Here is a 14,417-nt window from a genome sequence, read left to right as displayed (position 1 = left end):
GCTTAATTTGGATTTAATTTGCTCTTACTTTTCCAGTTGCCTAAGGAAGAAGCTTAGATTATTGATTTTATATCATTTTTCTTTTCTAACATATGCACTAAATACTATAAATTTCCCTCTGAGCACTGCTTTTGATGTATCCTACAAATTTTGTTAAGTTGTATCTTCATTTTCATTTACCTTAAAATATTTTAAATCTCTCTTGAAGTTTCTTTTTTAAAAGTTAATTTTTAATTTCTTTAGGTATAGGGCCTCATCGCTCTGTCACCCAGGCTGGAGTGCAGTGGCACAATCATAGCTCATTGCAGCCTCGAACTCATGGACTCAAGTAATCCTTTCACCTCAGCCTCCCAAGTAGCTGAGACTACAGGCATGCACTGTCATGCCTGGCTAATTTTTCTTTTAAATTGTTTTGTAAAGATGGGGTTTCACTTTGTTATCCAGGCTGTTCTCTAACTCCTGGGCTCAAGCACTCAGCCTCACAAAATGTTGGGATTATAGGAGTGAGCTACCACACCCAGCTAAGGGTGTGGTAGCTAAGGTCTTTTTGTTGGTTAGAAGTGTGTGTTGGTTAGAAGTGTGTGGGTTTTTTTTTTTTTTTTTTGAGACTGAGTCTGGTTCTGTTGCCCAGGCTGGAGTGCAGTGGCACGATTTTGGCTCACTGCAACCTCCGCCCCTGCAGGTTCAAGCAATTCTCATGCCTCAGCCTCCCACGTAGCTGGGATTACAAGCATGTGCCACCACACCCAGCTACTTTTTATATTTTCAGTAGAGATGGGGTTTCACCATGTTGGCCAGGATGGTCTTGAACTCCTGACGTTGTGATCCGCCCACCTTGGCCTCCCAAAGTGTTGGGATTACAGGCGTGAGCCGCTGCGCCTGGCTGAAGTGTGTGGTTTAATTTCCACCTATTTTGGGATTTTCCTGCTATCTTTGTTATCACTTTCAAGTTTAATTTCATTGTGGCCTGAGAGCAGACACTGTATGATTCTATTCTTTTAAATTTATTACAGCGTATTTTATGGCCCAGAATGTGATCTGTCTTAGTCAGTGTTTCCTGTGAGCCTGAGAAGAACATGTAATCTGCTGTTGTTGGATAAAATATTCTATAGATGTCAATTATATCCAGTCAGTTGGTAGTGCTGTTGAGTTCCACTATATCCTCACTGATTTTATGCCTTCTGGATCTGTCCATTTCTGATATATGGGGTTAGTTAAAGTCTCCAACTATAATAGTGAGTTCATTGTTTCTTCTTGCTTCTGTCAACTTTTGCCTCATGTATTTTGACACTGTTTTTAGGCACATATGTGTTAAGGATTGTTAGGTCTTCTTGGACAGTTGATCTTTTTATCATTATGTATTGCTCCTCTTTATTCATAATAACTTTCCTTGCTCTGAAGTTTGCTCCATCTGAAATTAATATAGCTACTCAACTTTCTTTCAGTTAGTGTTAGAATGGTATATCTTTCTTCATCCCTTTATTTACTTTTTCTTTTCTTTTTTTTTTTTTAAGAACCCATCTATGCTGGGACATCCCTTTATTTTTAATCTCTGTGTGTCTTTATATTTAAAGTGAGTCTCTTGGCTGGGTACAATGCCTCATGCCTGTAGTCCCAGCGCTTTGGGAGGCCCACGTGGGAGGATCACTTGAGCCCAGGAGTTCAAGACCAGCATAAGCAACACAGTGGGACCCTGTCTCTACAAAAAATTTAAAAAATTAGCTGGGCATGGTGGTGCACGCCTGTAGTCCCAGCTACTTTGGAGGCTGAGGTGGGAGGATCGCTTGTGCCTGGGAGGTTGAGGCTACAGTGAGCTATGATTGCACCATTGCACTCCAGCCTGTGTGACAGAGCAAGACCCTGTCGCGAAATAAATGAATAAATAAAAAGTCGGTCTCTTATAGACAATATATTGTTTGGCTGCTTTATTATTTTTTTTTAATTTAACACTCTCTCTCTCTTAATTGGTGTATTTAGACCATTGATATTTAAAGTGATTATTGATTAATATAGTTGGATTAATGTTTATTATATATGTTACTGTTTTGTATTTGTTGCCCTTGTTCTTTGTTTCTATTTTTGCCTCCCACACTTTTTCTGCCTTTTTTGGTTTATTTGAGCATTATATATAATTTCTTTTTCTCTTCTTTCTTAGCATATCGCTTATACTTGTTTCTCCCTCATTTTTTGAAGGATAATTTCACAGGGTTCAGAATTCCAGGTTGATGGAGTTTCTTTCTCTCAACAGTATTTCACTCCACTCTCTTTTTGATTGCATGGTTTCTGAGGAAAAGTCAAATGTAATTCTTATCTTGGCTTCTATATAGGAAAAGTATTTGTTTTTTCCCTTCGGCTTCTTTCACGATTTTTTCTTTATCTTTGGTTTTCAGAAGTGTGACTATGATATGCCTAGGTACAATTTTTTTTTTTTTTTTTTTTTGGTCTTTATTCTGCTTGGTACTCTCTGAGCTTCCTAGATCTGTGGTTTGGAATCTGACATTAATTTAGGAAAATTCTCAGTCTTTATTCCTTCAAATATTGTTTCCATTCCTTTTTTTCTTCTCCTGGTATTTGCATTGTGTGCACCTTATATCTTTCGTAGTTGTACCACAGTTCTTGGATATTCTGTTGTGTTTTTTCAGTCTTTGTTCTCTGCTTTTCAGTTTGGGAAGTTTCTATTGTCATATCCTCAAGCTCAGAGATTCTTTCTCAGCCATGTCCAGTCTGCTAATGAGCCCATCAAAGGCATTCTTTATTTTTGTTACAGTATTTTTATTATTTATTTATTTATTTATTTATTTGAGATGGAGTCTCACTCTGTCGTCCAGGCTGGAGTGCAGTGGTGCAATCTCGGCTCACTGCAACCTCCGCCTCCTGGGTTCAGTCAATTCTCTCGCCTCAGCCTCCCGAGTATCTGGGATTACAGGCACCCGCCATCATATCTGGCTAATTTTTGTAGAGATGGGATTTCACCATGTTGGCCAGGCCAGTCTTAAACTCCTGACCTCAGGTGATCCGCCTGCCTCAGCCTCCAAAAGTGCTGGGATTACAGGCGTGAGCCACTGCACCCAGCCTGTTACAGTGCTTTTAATCACTAGTATTTCTCTTTGAGTCTTTCTTAGAATTTCCATCTCTCTGCCTGCATTATCCATCTGTCCTTGCATGTTGTCTCCTTTATCCATTGGAGTCCTTAGCATATTAATCATAGTTGTTCCCAGTATGATAATTCCAACACCCCTGCCATTTCTGACTCTGGTTCTGATGTTTGCCCTCTCTCTTCAAATTGTGTTTTTTTTTTTTTTTTCCTTTTACTATGTCTTGTAGTAATTTTTTGTTGAATCTGGACGTGATGTACTGGGTGAAAGGGACATGATGTACTGTTGTGTGATGGTAAGGTTGGACGGAGGGGAAGTGTTCTGTAATTCTGTGATTAGGTCTCAGTCTTTTGGTGAGCTTGTGCCACTGGACTGTGAATATCACCTATGCTTCTCATCACCCCCGTTAGGTGGAACAGGATGGTTAGAGGGGCCCCTATGTGGAAGACTGGAGGGAGCTGAGGTGGGGTTCCTACACATGGAAGGTTAGTGCCCACCAGGGCTGGATATTTCTCTTCCCCACTGTGGATGGCTAGAGGGGGCTGGAGTTGGATATCATCCTTCCCCTAGGTATGTTAAGCTTTCATAAAACCCCAGCAGGTTAGGCTCTGGTAAAATAGTTTCTCCTGAGGGCAGGCCTTGTTAAGAACAAAGTGGTCTGGCATATTTCAGAATGGTTCTTTTATTCCTCCCCCTGCTGGAAGCAGGAGGCCAAGTAGAGCTCCTGGAGGTAAAATTACAAAAACTTTTGGTGAGGTGGTTCCCTGGAGTTTCTAACTCTTAGACTTGTCCACACAGCCTCTAGCAGTTCGTCAGTTACAGTTAGGTTACTCCACTCCCTGGAGGTTTCTCCTGTGGGTTTCTTCTCCCTTGTGATTCTCTGTATCCACCTGTGTGTGTCTCCAGTTTTGGGGGCAGCAATTTGTCCCCGACCTCAGTCTTCTGACAGACCTATGAAGAGTTGTCAAGGTTTCAGTTTGTTCAGCTTTTCCCTGTTAGGATGGAGTGGCGACTTCCGAAGTCCTTAATGCTAGACTGGAAACTAGAAGTCTTGTAGCTTTTAAAAAAAGATATTAATGCTTGCAAAGGGAGACTAGCATTTAGAAAGTATATTATTTCTTTCTTTTTCTTTTTTTTTTGAGACGGAGTTTCATTCTTGTTGCCCAGGCTGGAGTGCAATGGTGCGATCTTGGCTCACTGCAGCATCCGCCTCCCAGGTTCAAGGAATTCTCCTGCCTCAGCATCCTGAGTAGCTGGGACTACAGGCGTGCACCACCATGACCGGCTAATTTTGTATTTTTAGTAGAGACGGGGTTTCACCATGTTGGTCAGGCTGGTCTCGAACTCCTGACCTCAGGTAATCCACCCGCCTTGGCCTCCTGAAGTGTTAGGATTACAGGCGTGAGCCACCATGCCCAGCCAGAAAGTGTATTATTTCATTTGAGGAAGAAAACATTGTTTCTTTTTATTATCCAGTTTTATTATTCGATTCAATATTCAGCCATATTATATACTGTTTTTGAAAATTATTTCTTTTCTTTTTTTTTTTTTTGAGATGGAGTCTCGCTCTGTCACCCGGGCTGGAGTGCAGTGGCACGATCTTGGCTCACTGCAAGCTCTGCCTCCCGGGTTCATGCCATTCTCCTGCCTCAGCCTCCCAAGTAGCTGGGACTATAGGCGTGTGCCACCACCCCCGACTAGTTTTTTGTATTTTTAGTAGAGAGAGGGTTTCACCGTGTTAGCCAGGATGGTCTCGATCTCCTGACCTCGTCATCTGCCCGCCTCAGTCTCCTAAAGTGCTGGGATTACAGGCGTGAGCCACCATGTCCGGCCGAAAATTATTTTCTTAGTCACTTGGCTCTTCTTTAGATTTTTTTCTCAAAACTCAAATTTCTCAGAAAGTCTTTCCTTGATTGTCTATTGCTAAATGTCCCATTGCACTATTATAGCCGGATATATAACAGCAAATGGAATTTAGGATAAAGTTATTGTCCCTTGATTTTCACCATGGCTCTTGTGCCTTTTTTACTATGTTATATTTCTATGACTGGATATTTTAACATTGTTTAAGTAAAATCACTAGCAGATGTCACTTCTTCTCCAGGCTTTTAAAGCTAATACACAAACTGCAGTTCAGTTGGCCATACTAATATTTTGTAATAGCTTTTATATATAGCATTGAAAGCAATTACATTATTCTTGACAATCATGTGAAGTAGACAATTGTTAGTGAAACAGATATGCAACTTCCTGAAGAATCATTTGGAAAGTAAAAATGTTATTTAAAAGGATCAATTAGAGAATGAGAGGGTCCTTGGAGATTACATATATGCACTCACATATACGCATATTTAATCAAAGACTGGAAGAAAGAGTCAAGGAAATCTCTGGCAAATGGCAAAGAGAAAATATGAGGGGAAAATATGACAAAGAGCGTTCTCAATCAGTGCAAAAATTAACATTAGTGTTCTAAAAGGAGGAAATAGACCCTAAGGTCTTGATCTTGGATGAAAGAGGCTCTGAACTGGTAGTGCTTCCAGGCATATGGCAGTAGCAAACAGAAATCTCTGGAAGAAGGTACCATCACCCTCTGCCTAAAAATATTCCTCCAGGGAACTTTTTCTCCAAAAGTGGCCAATACACAGTCAAAGATGATTAGACATAAGAGGAAACCAGTCACAATAAGCAAACAGACTTACAAAACTCATAAATATATGACATACTAGAGTTATCAGACTTGGACTAAAAACAACTGTGCTTACTGTGTTCGAAGAAATCAAAGCCAAGCTTAAATTTGTTTTTTAATTCTTAAAATTTAAAAAGCCAGGCATGGTGGCCCACGCCTGTAATCCCAGCACTTTGGGAGGCTGAGGCAGGAGAATCGCTTCAACCTGGGAGGTGGAGGTTGCAGTGACCTGAGATCACGCCACTGCACTCCAGCCTGGGCAACAGAGTGAGACTCCATTGCAGAAAATAAAAAATTTAAAATATAGAGATGGGGTCTTACTGTGTTGCCCAGACTGGTCTCGAACTTCTGAGCTTAAGTGATCCTCCTGTCTTGGCCTCCCAAGTGCTAGGATTAAAGGCATGAGCCACTGTGCCTGGCTGGCAAGCTTAAAATTTTTATCAGAGAATTGGGAACTATTAAAAAGAAAATCCCATATAACAGTTCTGAAAAAGAACCAAATAGAAATGCTAGATCTATAAAAGGCAATAACTGAAATAAAGAGCTCAGTGTATGGGTTTAGCAGCAAATTAGACATAGCTGAAGAGGGAAATCGTGAACTGGAAGTTAGATCAGAAGAAATTATGTAGAATGATGCATAGACAGAGATAAAAATTACAGAAAGAGAACAAAACGTTCAGGATAGTAAGTGAGAAGATCTAACATATATTTAATTGGAACCTCTGAAGGAGAGAATGGGGCATAGTTGGTGAAAAACATCAATCTAAAGATTAAAGAAGCCCAATGAATTTTAAACAGGAACTCTGTTAAGTGAGCTTATATTGTACTTTGCTTTCTTACAACTTATGACTGAATCATGGACAACATTAACTAAACTACTTGAGTCCTAACAGTTTTTAAACTGATGGCCAAAATTTAATGGCAGTATCTACATTACAAAGAACAAAAAGCAGGAAGTTCAGCCAAAGAATGCTTTTCTTGAAGTAGGTTTTTAAAAAAGAAGGAAGGATAAAACTATTCAGGATTCCTTTTACTATTCTTATTACATTTTTATAAGTGTAAAACTATGTTGAAATAAAAAATTTTATGAAGAAAGAAGGACAGACAGGCATACACTTAGGAGCTTAGTAGGACACTTAACCATTTGGGGTGTACGTGTGTTTATATAGCACCTTCCAGAAAAGTTTGTTGATTCTTGGCTGTGTCTTTTTGCAATGTTTACGATAGATGCACCTCTTATTAACTGTTGATCTTACCACATAAATTGGGCCATTTGATTTCAAAGAGTGTAAGAATTTAATTGGTATAAAGAACAACTTTCTTATTAGAGTGTTTCATATTAGAGCAATTTACTAAGAAAGTAGCTGCATCTTTCATGAGAGTGTTTTTTGTTTTAAGGAAGGAGAACCCATTTCTCTAGTCTGAATAAGCACTATAAAGCCATTCTTCCTGCCACCGTCCCTTTCAGACTAGTCCCTATTTATTCTCTCCAACCTGTCTGCCACCTCTACCATTATACTAAAACAACACTGTAAAAAGTCATTGATAGCCCCTGTTTGTTCAGTGCCTTGACCTACTTTTACTTTTTCCCCAGTATCCGCACTGAGAGTGTTAAGCCCTTTTCTCCTTCAAATGCTTTCTTCTCTTGGCTTCAGTGGCAGTTGGCTCTCCTGGTTTTCTTCCTGATTCTGGAGCTACTTTTTAAAAAATTCACTCCATAATATGTCTATTCCCTAAGGTTTTGTCCTTATCTCTGTGTTTTTCTTTTACTACAGTCTCCCTGTATTCAAATGATACATGTTCTTCAAAGTCCAATACAGATACTACCTCTTCCTTAATGGTAAGAGCCGTCCAAATCAATAGAGCTCTCTCCATCTCTCAGCTACCACCCTCTCCCTACTTTGATTGTTCAGAGGCCTCTTAGGTGCCTCTCAGTGCTTAGCAATGTGTCTTGCACCTGGCAGGCACTCAGGAAACTTTTTTGGAACTGTTTTCTACAGACATCAGATTTTGGAAGGAGAGAAGAAAAAGATTTTTTCTTATGCATCAATAGAACACTAGATTTGCCAGAGGGGATATTTTTTGCCTTGTACTTCATATAATAAACTCTTAAAGCAGGACTTGGCAAACTACTGTTTGAAGGCCAAACGTGGCCCACCACCTGTATTTTTTATGGCCCTCTAACCAAGAATAGTTTTTACATTTTTTAATGATTGAAAAAATATCAAAAGAAGAATACTGTACTATTTAATGATATGAAAATTATGTGAAATCCAAATAAGTAAAACTTTGTTGAAACACAGCTCAGCTCATTTACTTACACACCATTTGGCACAGTTGTGTACTTGTGGTGGAATCCGTGTGGCCTCCTGGCCTTTTAAAAAAAAAGTTTGCTGACTCCTGTCTTAGAGGTTAGAGTTTAGTTTTTCTTTTATTTCACCCAACACAATTTTGCTTTATGATTAAATATGATGCATTTATTTAATAGGCCCTCAAGATAAACTAATTATGTCATAAAGATATAGTTAACAACAGTCAATCCTATTGAATTTCTGTTTAATTAATTATTTTCATTTCTAGCAAATGTTTCTTTTTTTTTTTTTTTTTTTGAGACGGAGTCTCACTCTGTCACCCAGGCTGGAGTGCAGTGGTGCTATCCAGTTCACTGCATGCTCCGCCTCCCGGGTTCACACCATTCTCCTGCCTCAGCCTCCCGAGTAGCTGGGACTACAGGGGCCCGCCACCATGCCCGGCTAATTTTTTGTATTTTTAGTAGAGACGGGGTTTCACCATGTTAGCCAGGATGGTCTCGATCTCCTGACCTCGTGATCCGCCTGCCTCTCGGCCTCCCAAAATGCTGGGATTAGAGGCGTGAGCCACCACGCCCAGCCATTTATTTCTTTTTTAAAATTAGGTTACTCAACTCAAGAAAAGAGAGCCGCAAACTGAATATACCTATAGCTCATACTCACAATCTTTCAAGTTCATTTCTCAATTAAATTTGATTGCAGCTTTATTACTACACATAGCAAGACTCAGCTGATAAAGATAATAATGAGCTTACATTTACATTTAACTTTCTTTTATTTCAAAATACATCCAAAATTAATTCTGTGCTTCTCTATGGTATGCACTGATTAACTTGAAACATGGACAGTGTTTTTGTTTGAAGGCAGCTTCATTTATGCCTTATTACAGAAGGTATTAATAAAAAATATTGAATGAAAAATAAAGTGCACTGAACTTGCAAGTAAATGGTGCTAATTTTACAATTAGCATGAATGTCAGAAAAATGTGAAAGTTTAGGAAGGAGATTGTGACAAGACATCCTGCTAGAATATGGTGCTTTGTTAGTGATAAGATATGGCTCTGCCTCCCTTCTTTGATGATGAAAAGCTATAAAAATAGATTGCAGAAGATTATTAGGGGCTTTTCATATTTTGACAGCAACAGAAAAACAATATACTATGTTTTAAAGGATCTGAAAGACTTCTGACAGGTGATTGGGCAGTTCCTTAGAGCATCAGATATATAAGGAAAAAGTACAGTTTGAAATGCTTCAGTTTGGTGTTGTAGCTTCTTATTTCAGTCTATTTAGGGGGTGAGGGAAAGGAAGATTCAACTCTAAGCTGTGTTTCACCAAAACTTCTCCTTGGAATTTTTAAATGTGTCTTATGTGTTACTTTGCCTGGACAGTGAAGTCTTAAAACACTAATGAGAGCATCTGAAGATATGGCTGTCAGTGAGGTGAAACCATTGTTAACATGGAACTGCAAAACAAGAAATTGACTGATTTTTGGCAGAAGCCAACATCCATTCTGGGAAGATGCACCTTCCCTGGTCTGTAAAATACCTTTGCTCTCTTTTGAATTCATGTTCACAGGTTATTCCTCTTTGCAGTGGGACTGGAATACTTCCATGTGTTGTCCTGGGTCAGTCAGGGAATGATGCAGGGTTTTTGAAAGGGCCCAGCCAGCACAATAACAAGAAATAGAAAAAAAATTAAGAGGTTAGCATTACCTTTCTTAAAATCATTTCTGGTTCTTATCAGAATGAAAATAAATATTTGGTAATGTTTATTAAATACCTACTAAATATAAAACAATAAGCTACATGCTTGGTGCATTTGAGGGAGGGGGAATAAATATTCAATTGTCTTTGGTTCCTGTGATGTCATTCTTATGAACTCTTTGAACGGGATGTCTGTTCTTACTGTAGAAAATACTTATCTTTTTTATGTGTTCATTTCTAGGACTGTTCATATTATTTTGGATGTAGTTCACTGATGAAATGAGTGGGTCACTTTGGGTCCATTGTATGTTGGGGTTTTTTTTTTTTTTTTTTTTTTTGGAGGCAGAGTCTAGCTCTGTTGCCCAGGCTGGAGTGCAGTGGAGGATCTCGGCTCACTGTAACCTCCACCACTTGGGTTCAAGTGATTCTCGTGCTTCAGCCTTCTGAGTAGTTGGGATTACAGGCATGTGCCACCATGCCCGGCAAATTTTTGTATTTTTAGTAGAGATGGGGTTTCATGTTGGCCAGGCTGGTCTTGAACTACTGACCTCAAGTGATCCACCCACCTCGGCCTCCCAAAGTGATGTGCTTACAGGTGTGAGCCACTGCACCCGGCCGTTGTTTTTTTAAATTGTGGTAAAATATACATAAGATTGGCTATTTTAACCATTTTTTTTTTTTTTTTTGAGACGGAGTCTCGCTCTGTCGCCCAGGCTGGAGTGCAGTGGCGCGATCTCGGCTCACTGCAAGCTCCGCCTCCCGGGTTCACGCCATTCTCCTGCCTCAGCCTCCCGAGTAGCTGGGACTACAGGCGCCCGCTACCACGCCCGGCTAATTTTTTGTATTTTTAGTAGAGACGGGGTTTCACCGTGTTAGCCAGGATGGTCTCGATCTCCTGACCTCGTGATCCGCCCGCCTCGGCCTCCCAAAGTGCTGGGATTACAGGCGTGAGCCACGTATTTTAACCATTTTTAAGTGTACAATTCAGTGGCATTAAGTACATTCATGTTGTTACGCGACCATCATCACTATCCATCTCCAGAACTTTTTCATCATTCCAAATTAAAACTCATTTTAATGAACAACTCCCCATTTCCCCTTCCCCTTGGTAACCACCACTCCAGTTTCTGTCTCTATGAATTTGACTACTCTAGGTACCTCATGTAAGTGGAATTGTACATTTGTCCTTTTGTGTCCAGTTTATTTCACTCAGCGTAATGTTTTCAAGGTTCACCTATGTTGTAGCATATGTCAGAATTTCATTCCTTATTAAGGCTGAATATTATTCCATTGTACATATATTCTGCATTGTGTGTTTTTAGCTACAGTATAAACAAACCAGTAGCAGAATATAAATCTGGACCCAGAGATGGTGACAGGGCACTGTCCTCTTTGAAGCAGCCCTTTGTTAGAGACCAGACCAAATAAAACCGTTTTAGTTTCGGGGGCTTTGTATCAACAATGGCTAAGTGTTATTCCAAATGTTAGAGGACACTGGTGGAAAGAGGTAAAAGAAACAAGAGTGAAGCTCACTATGCTATGAAGCTGTGACGTCTTCTTAAAAAATGATGCTTGGCCTGGCGTGGTGGCTCACGCCTGTAATCCCAGCACTTTGGGAGGCCGAGGCGGGAGGATCACGAGGTCAGGAGATCGAGACCATCCTGGCTAACACAGTGAAACGCCATCTCTACTAAAAATACAAAAAAATTAGCCGGGCATGGTGGCAGGCACCTGTAGTCCCAGCTACTCGGGAGGCTGAGGCAGGAGAATGGCATGAACCCGGGAGGTGGAGCTTGCAGTGAGCCAAGATCGCACCACTGCACTCCAGCCTGGGCTACAGTGAGAGACTCCGTTTCCAAAAAAAAAAAAAAAAGATGCTCTCTTCCCCATATCCGAGGGATGAAACAATTTTAGAATTAATACTCAAATGTGAACATTATTATTACAAATTAAAAGCGAGAAAATGGTATAATCAGAAATTCAATTCAGAGTTTATTCTCTCAATTGTAGGTTAAAACTTTGAATTTTTTTTTTGAGATAGGGTCTTGCTCTGTCACCCAAGGCTGGAGTGTAGTGGCATCATCTTGGCTTACTGCAGCCTCAGTCTCCCAGGCTTAAGTGATCCTCCCACTTCAGCCTCCTGAGTAGATGGGACTACAGGCGTGTGCTGCCACACCCAACTAATTTTTGTATTTTTTTGTAGCGATGTCTTGCCATGTTGCCCAGGCTGGTCTTGAACTCCTGGGCTCAAATGATCCACCCACCTTGGCCCCCCAAAGTGCTGGGATTACAGGCATGAGCCACCACGCCTGGCCTGATACCAATTTCTTAAATTGTAGTGGCCTTATGACTGTGACATGCATGGAGATGATAACCCTCTCTCTCTTCCAAAGCATTTTGCTTATTTGACATCTAGCCCACACCTTTGCAGAGGGGAAGGAGGGCCATCTGAATTAGATTATAGAAAAGTGTGTGTTAGAGTCTATAAAGTTACAGTGATGCTACTCAAGGCATGTTTCCTTTGGTTCTGACAGAGGATGCAGTATTTCATGTCTTCCCATCTAATGAGGTAACTTAGTTGAAAATAACTTAGTTGATAACATGTGGCAGCCTCTCTCCCCTCTTCCAGGGAGCCAATCCAAGGCCAGCCATTATTTGGATAGCTGTTATTTATATGCATGTGTACTCTTTGCATTGTCTGATGTTGCCTAGGGACATCTGATTTGCTTTTTTTGAGACGGAGTCTCGCTGTATCACCCAGACTGGAGTGCAATGGCGTGATCTCAGCTCACTGCAACCTCCGCCTCCCGGGTTCAAGCGATTCTCCTGCCTCAGCCTCCTGAGTAGCTGGGATTACAGGCACGTGCCACCACGCCCAGCTGATTTTTGTATTTTTAGTAGAGACGGGGTTTCACCATGTTGGTTAGGCTGGTCTCGAACTCCTGACCTCATGATCCACCCACCTCGGCCTCCCAAAGTGCTAGGATTACAGGCATGGGCCACTGCGCCCGGCCTGATTTGCTCTTTAACTTCTGGATGCTGCCTTGTTGGTGGAGAAGTTGGAGTGGAGATGGGCTGAGGCTGGTGACTGGTTTCCTCCATGCTGCTCCTGAATCTGTTGCCTTGGCACAATAGTCAGCCACTTTGTGCCCAGCCTCCCAAAAGCCGGGGGCCAGGAAGAAATGTCCCTGTTGCTGTCCCCTGTGTACTCCCCTCTAAGGATTCATTTCTGCTGACTTGCTCTTCCTTTCTACTGTGTAATACGGAGACCAAATATTTATCTTCTGTTGCATTTGTTTGAGGGACCATTATGAATAATACCTGAGGGAAGATGACCACACCAGAAATAAGAGCATTAAGAAGAGGTATTTTTCTAAGGGAGAGAATTTATCTGCAGAAACATCATCTAGATTAGTTCTGAAAGGGCACCTGCCGTTAGGGTTGCTAGTCACAGGCTTGAAGAGTCTCTGCTAGCCATCAGCCCCAGGGGCAGTTTTGTCAGGTAAAGCAGTAATACCCATGCCCTGTGGCAAGGCTTCCTTGGGAAGAAATAATGCAGCAAATTGAACTTTCACCTCTCATCTCTGAGGCTAATTCTGTGACGTAATGTGGAAATGGGCGGAGTGTGCCTAGCCTGTGCCGAGATTAGGCGGAGATTAGGTGTGGGTTCTCCAGCCGGGTCAGCGTAGCCTCTTTTCTCCTCTACCTCCTACCCCTACTCATATTATTTTCTTGCTATTTTTCAAAATTGAAAGACTGCAGAGAGGGGAAATCCCTTGGCATTTTGAATTTTGAGGTGCTCAGCAGAACTGCCTGGCATCCTGTTTGTATATAGCAGTTTTAATTCACCCTCTAATAGGTCATTTGGCCTTACCAGCAGTCTTAAACTTGATAATCCTTACATCAGCAGTGAGCCTCAGGCCAAATTCCCAAAGTGCGTCCCTGAGTGATTATTTGAAGGAAGTTTTCAAGCCTTCCCTCCCTGGCTCTGTTTGTCTGCCTTCTGCCAGCACATCCTTAGGTCAGGCTAATGCTCATTTGAGCATTCCTCTTGCTCACTGCAGCAAGACAGGCAGGTGATTTGAGAGCAGGATGAGTGAGGGGAAGTTGCTGTTCCCATTCTGTGCAAGGAATGCCATCTCAGTCAGTGGAGAGGTGACTTGGGCTCTGGGGACACACAAGCCTTTTGGTACTATTTTATTGGAGACAAAAACGGGAGTGGCCTGCTGATGGGTTGAAAAATCACAGCTGTTCTACTGACTTAACAGCCTTTTTGCTGCTCTCCTAATAGAGGCCACGATGTTGATAAGAATTGCTCCTCCCACAGACTGCCCTTGACCTTGCTCCTTGGATCTGAGGTGCCCCAGGCCTTCTGGAAGTGCATTATGTCCTCTCTTTTATTGGCTATTATTAGCTACTATAATATTATTGGCTCTCACACCACTGATCACTGCAGTCTGATGTTTCAGATTAAAAGTGGCATCTTGGGCAGAGTTAAGCTGTGTTTGGAGATGACTCTAGGATAGTCACTACCTGCCACCCTCATTGTCTTTTATTCTGAAGTAGATGTTCCTATTTTGGTCTTTAAAAATATTACAGCCCTATGAGACCAGATAATGACTGTA

At 41.2% G+C, this 14,417-nt stretch overlaps 1 protein-coding gene across 19 annotated transcripts in view; it reads left to right on the top strand.

Moving 5' to 3' along the window:
* The window catches only part of ASCC1 (activating signal cointegrator 1 complex subunit 1), a 173,027-nt gene that overhangs the window by 146,238 nt on the left and 12,372 nt on the right, over nucleotides 1–14,417 (top strand). The window lies entirely within an intron of this gene.

This window comes from Pan troglodytes, chromosome 8 (assembly GCF_028858775.2).
Source record: "Pan troglodytes isolate AG18354 chromosome 8, NHGRI_mPanTro3-v2.0_pri, whole genome shotgun sequence".
Lineage (NCBI taxonomy): Eukaryota > Metazoa > Chordata > Mammalia > Primates > Hominidae > Pan > Pan troglodytes.
The sequence above is the reverse complement of the archived record's forward strand: the minus strand, read 5'-3'. Positions and strand labels throughout refer to the sequence as shown.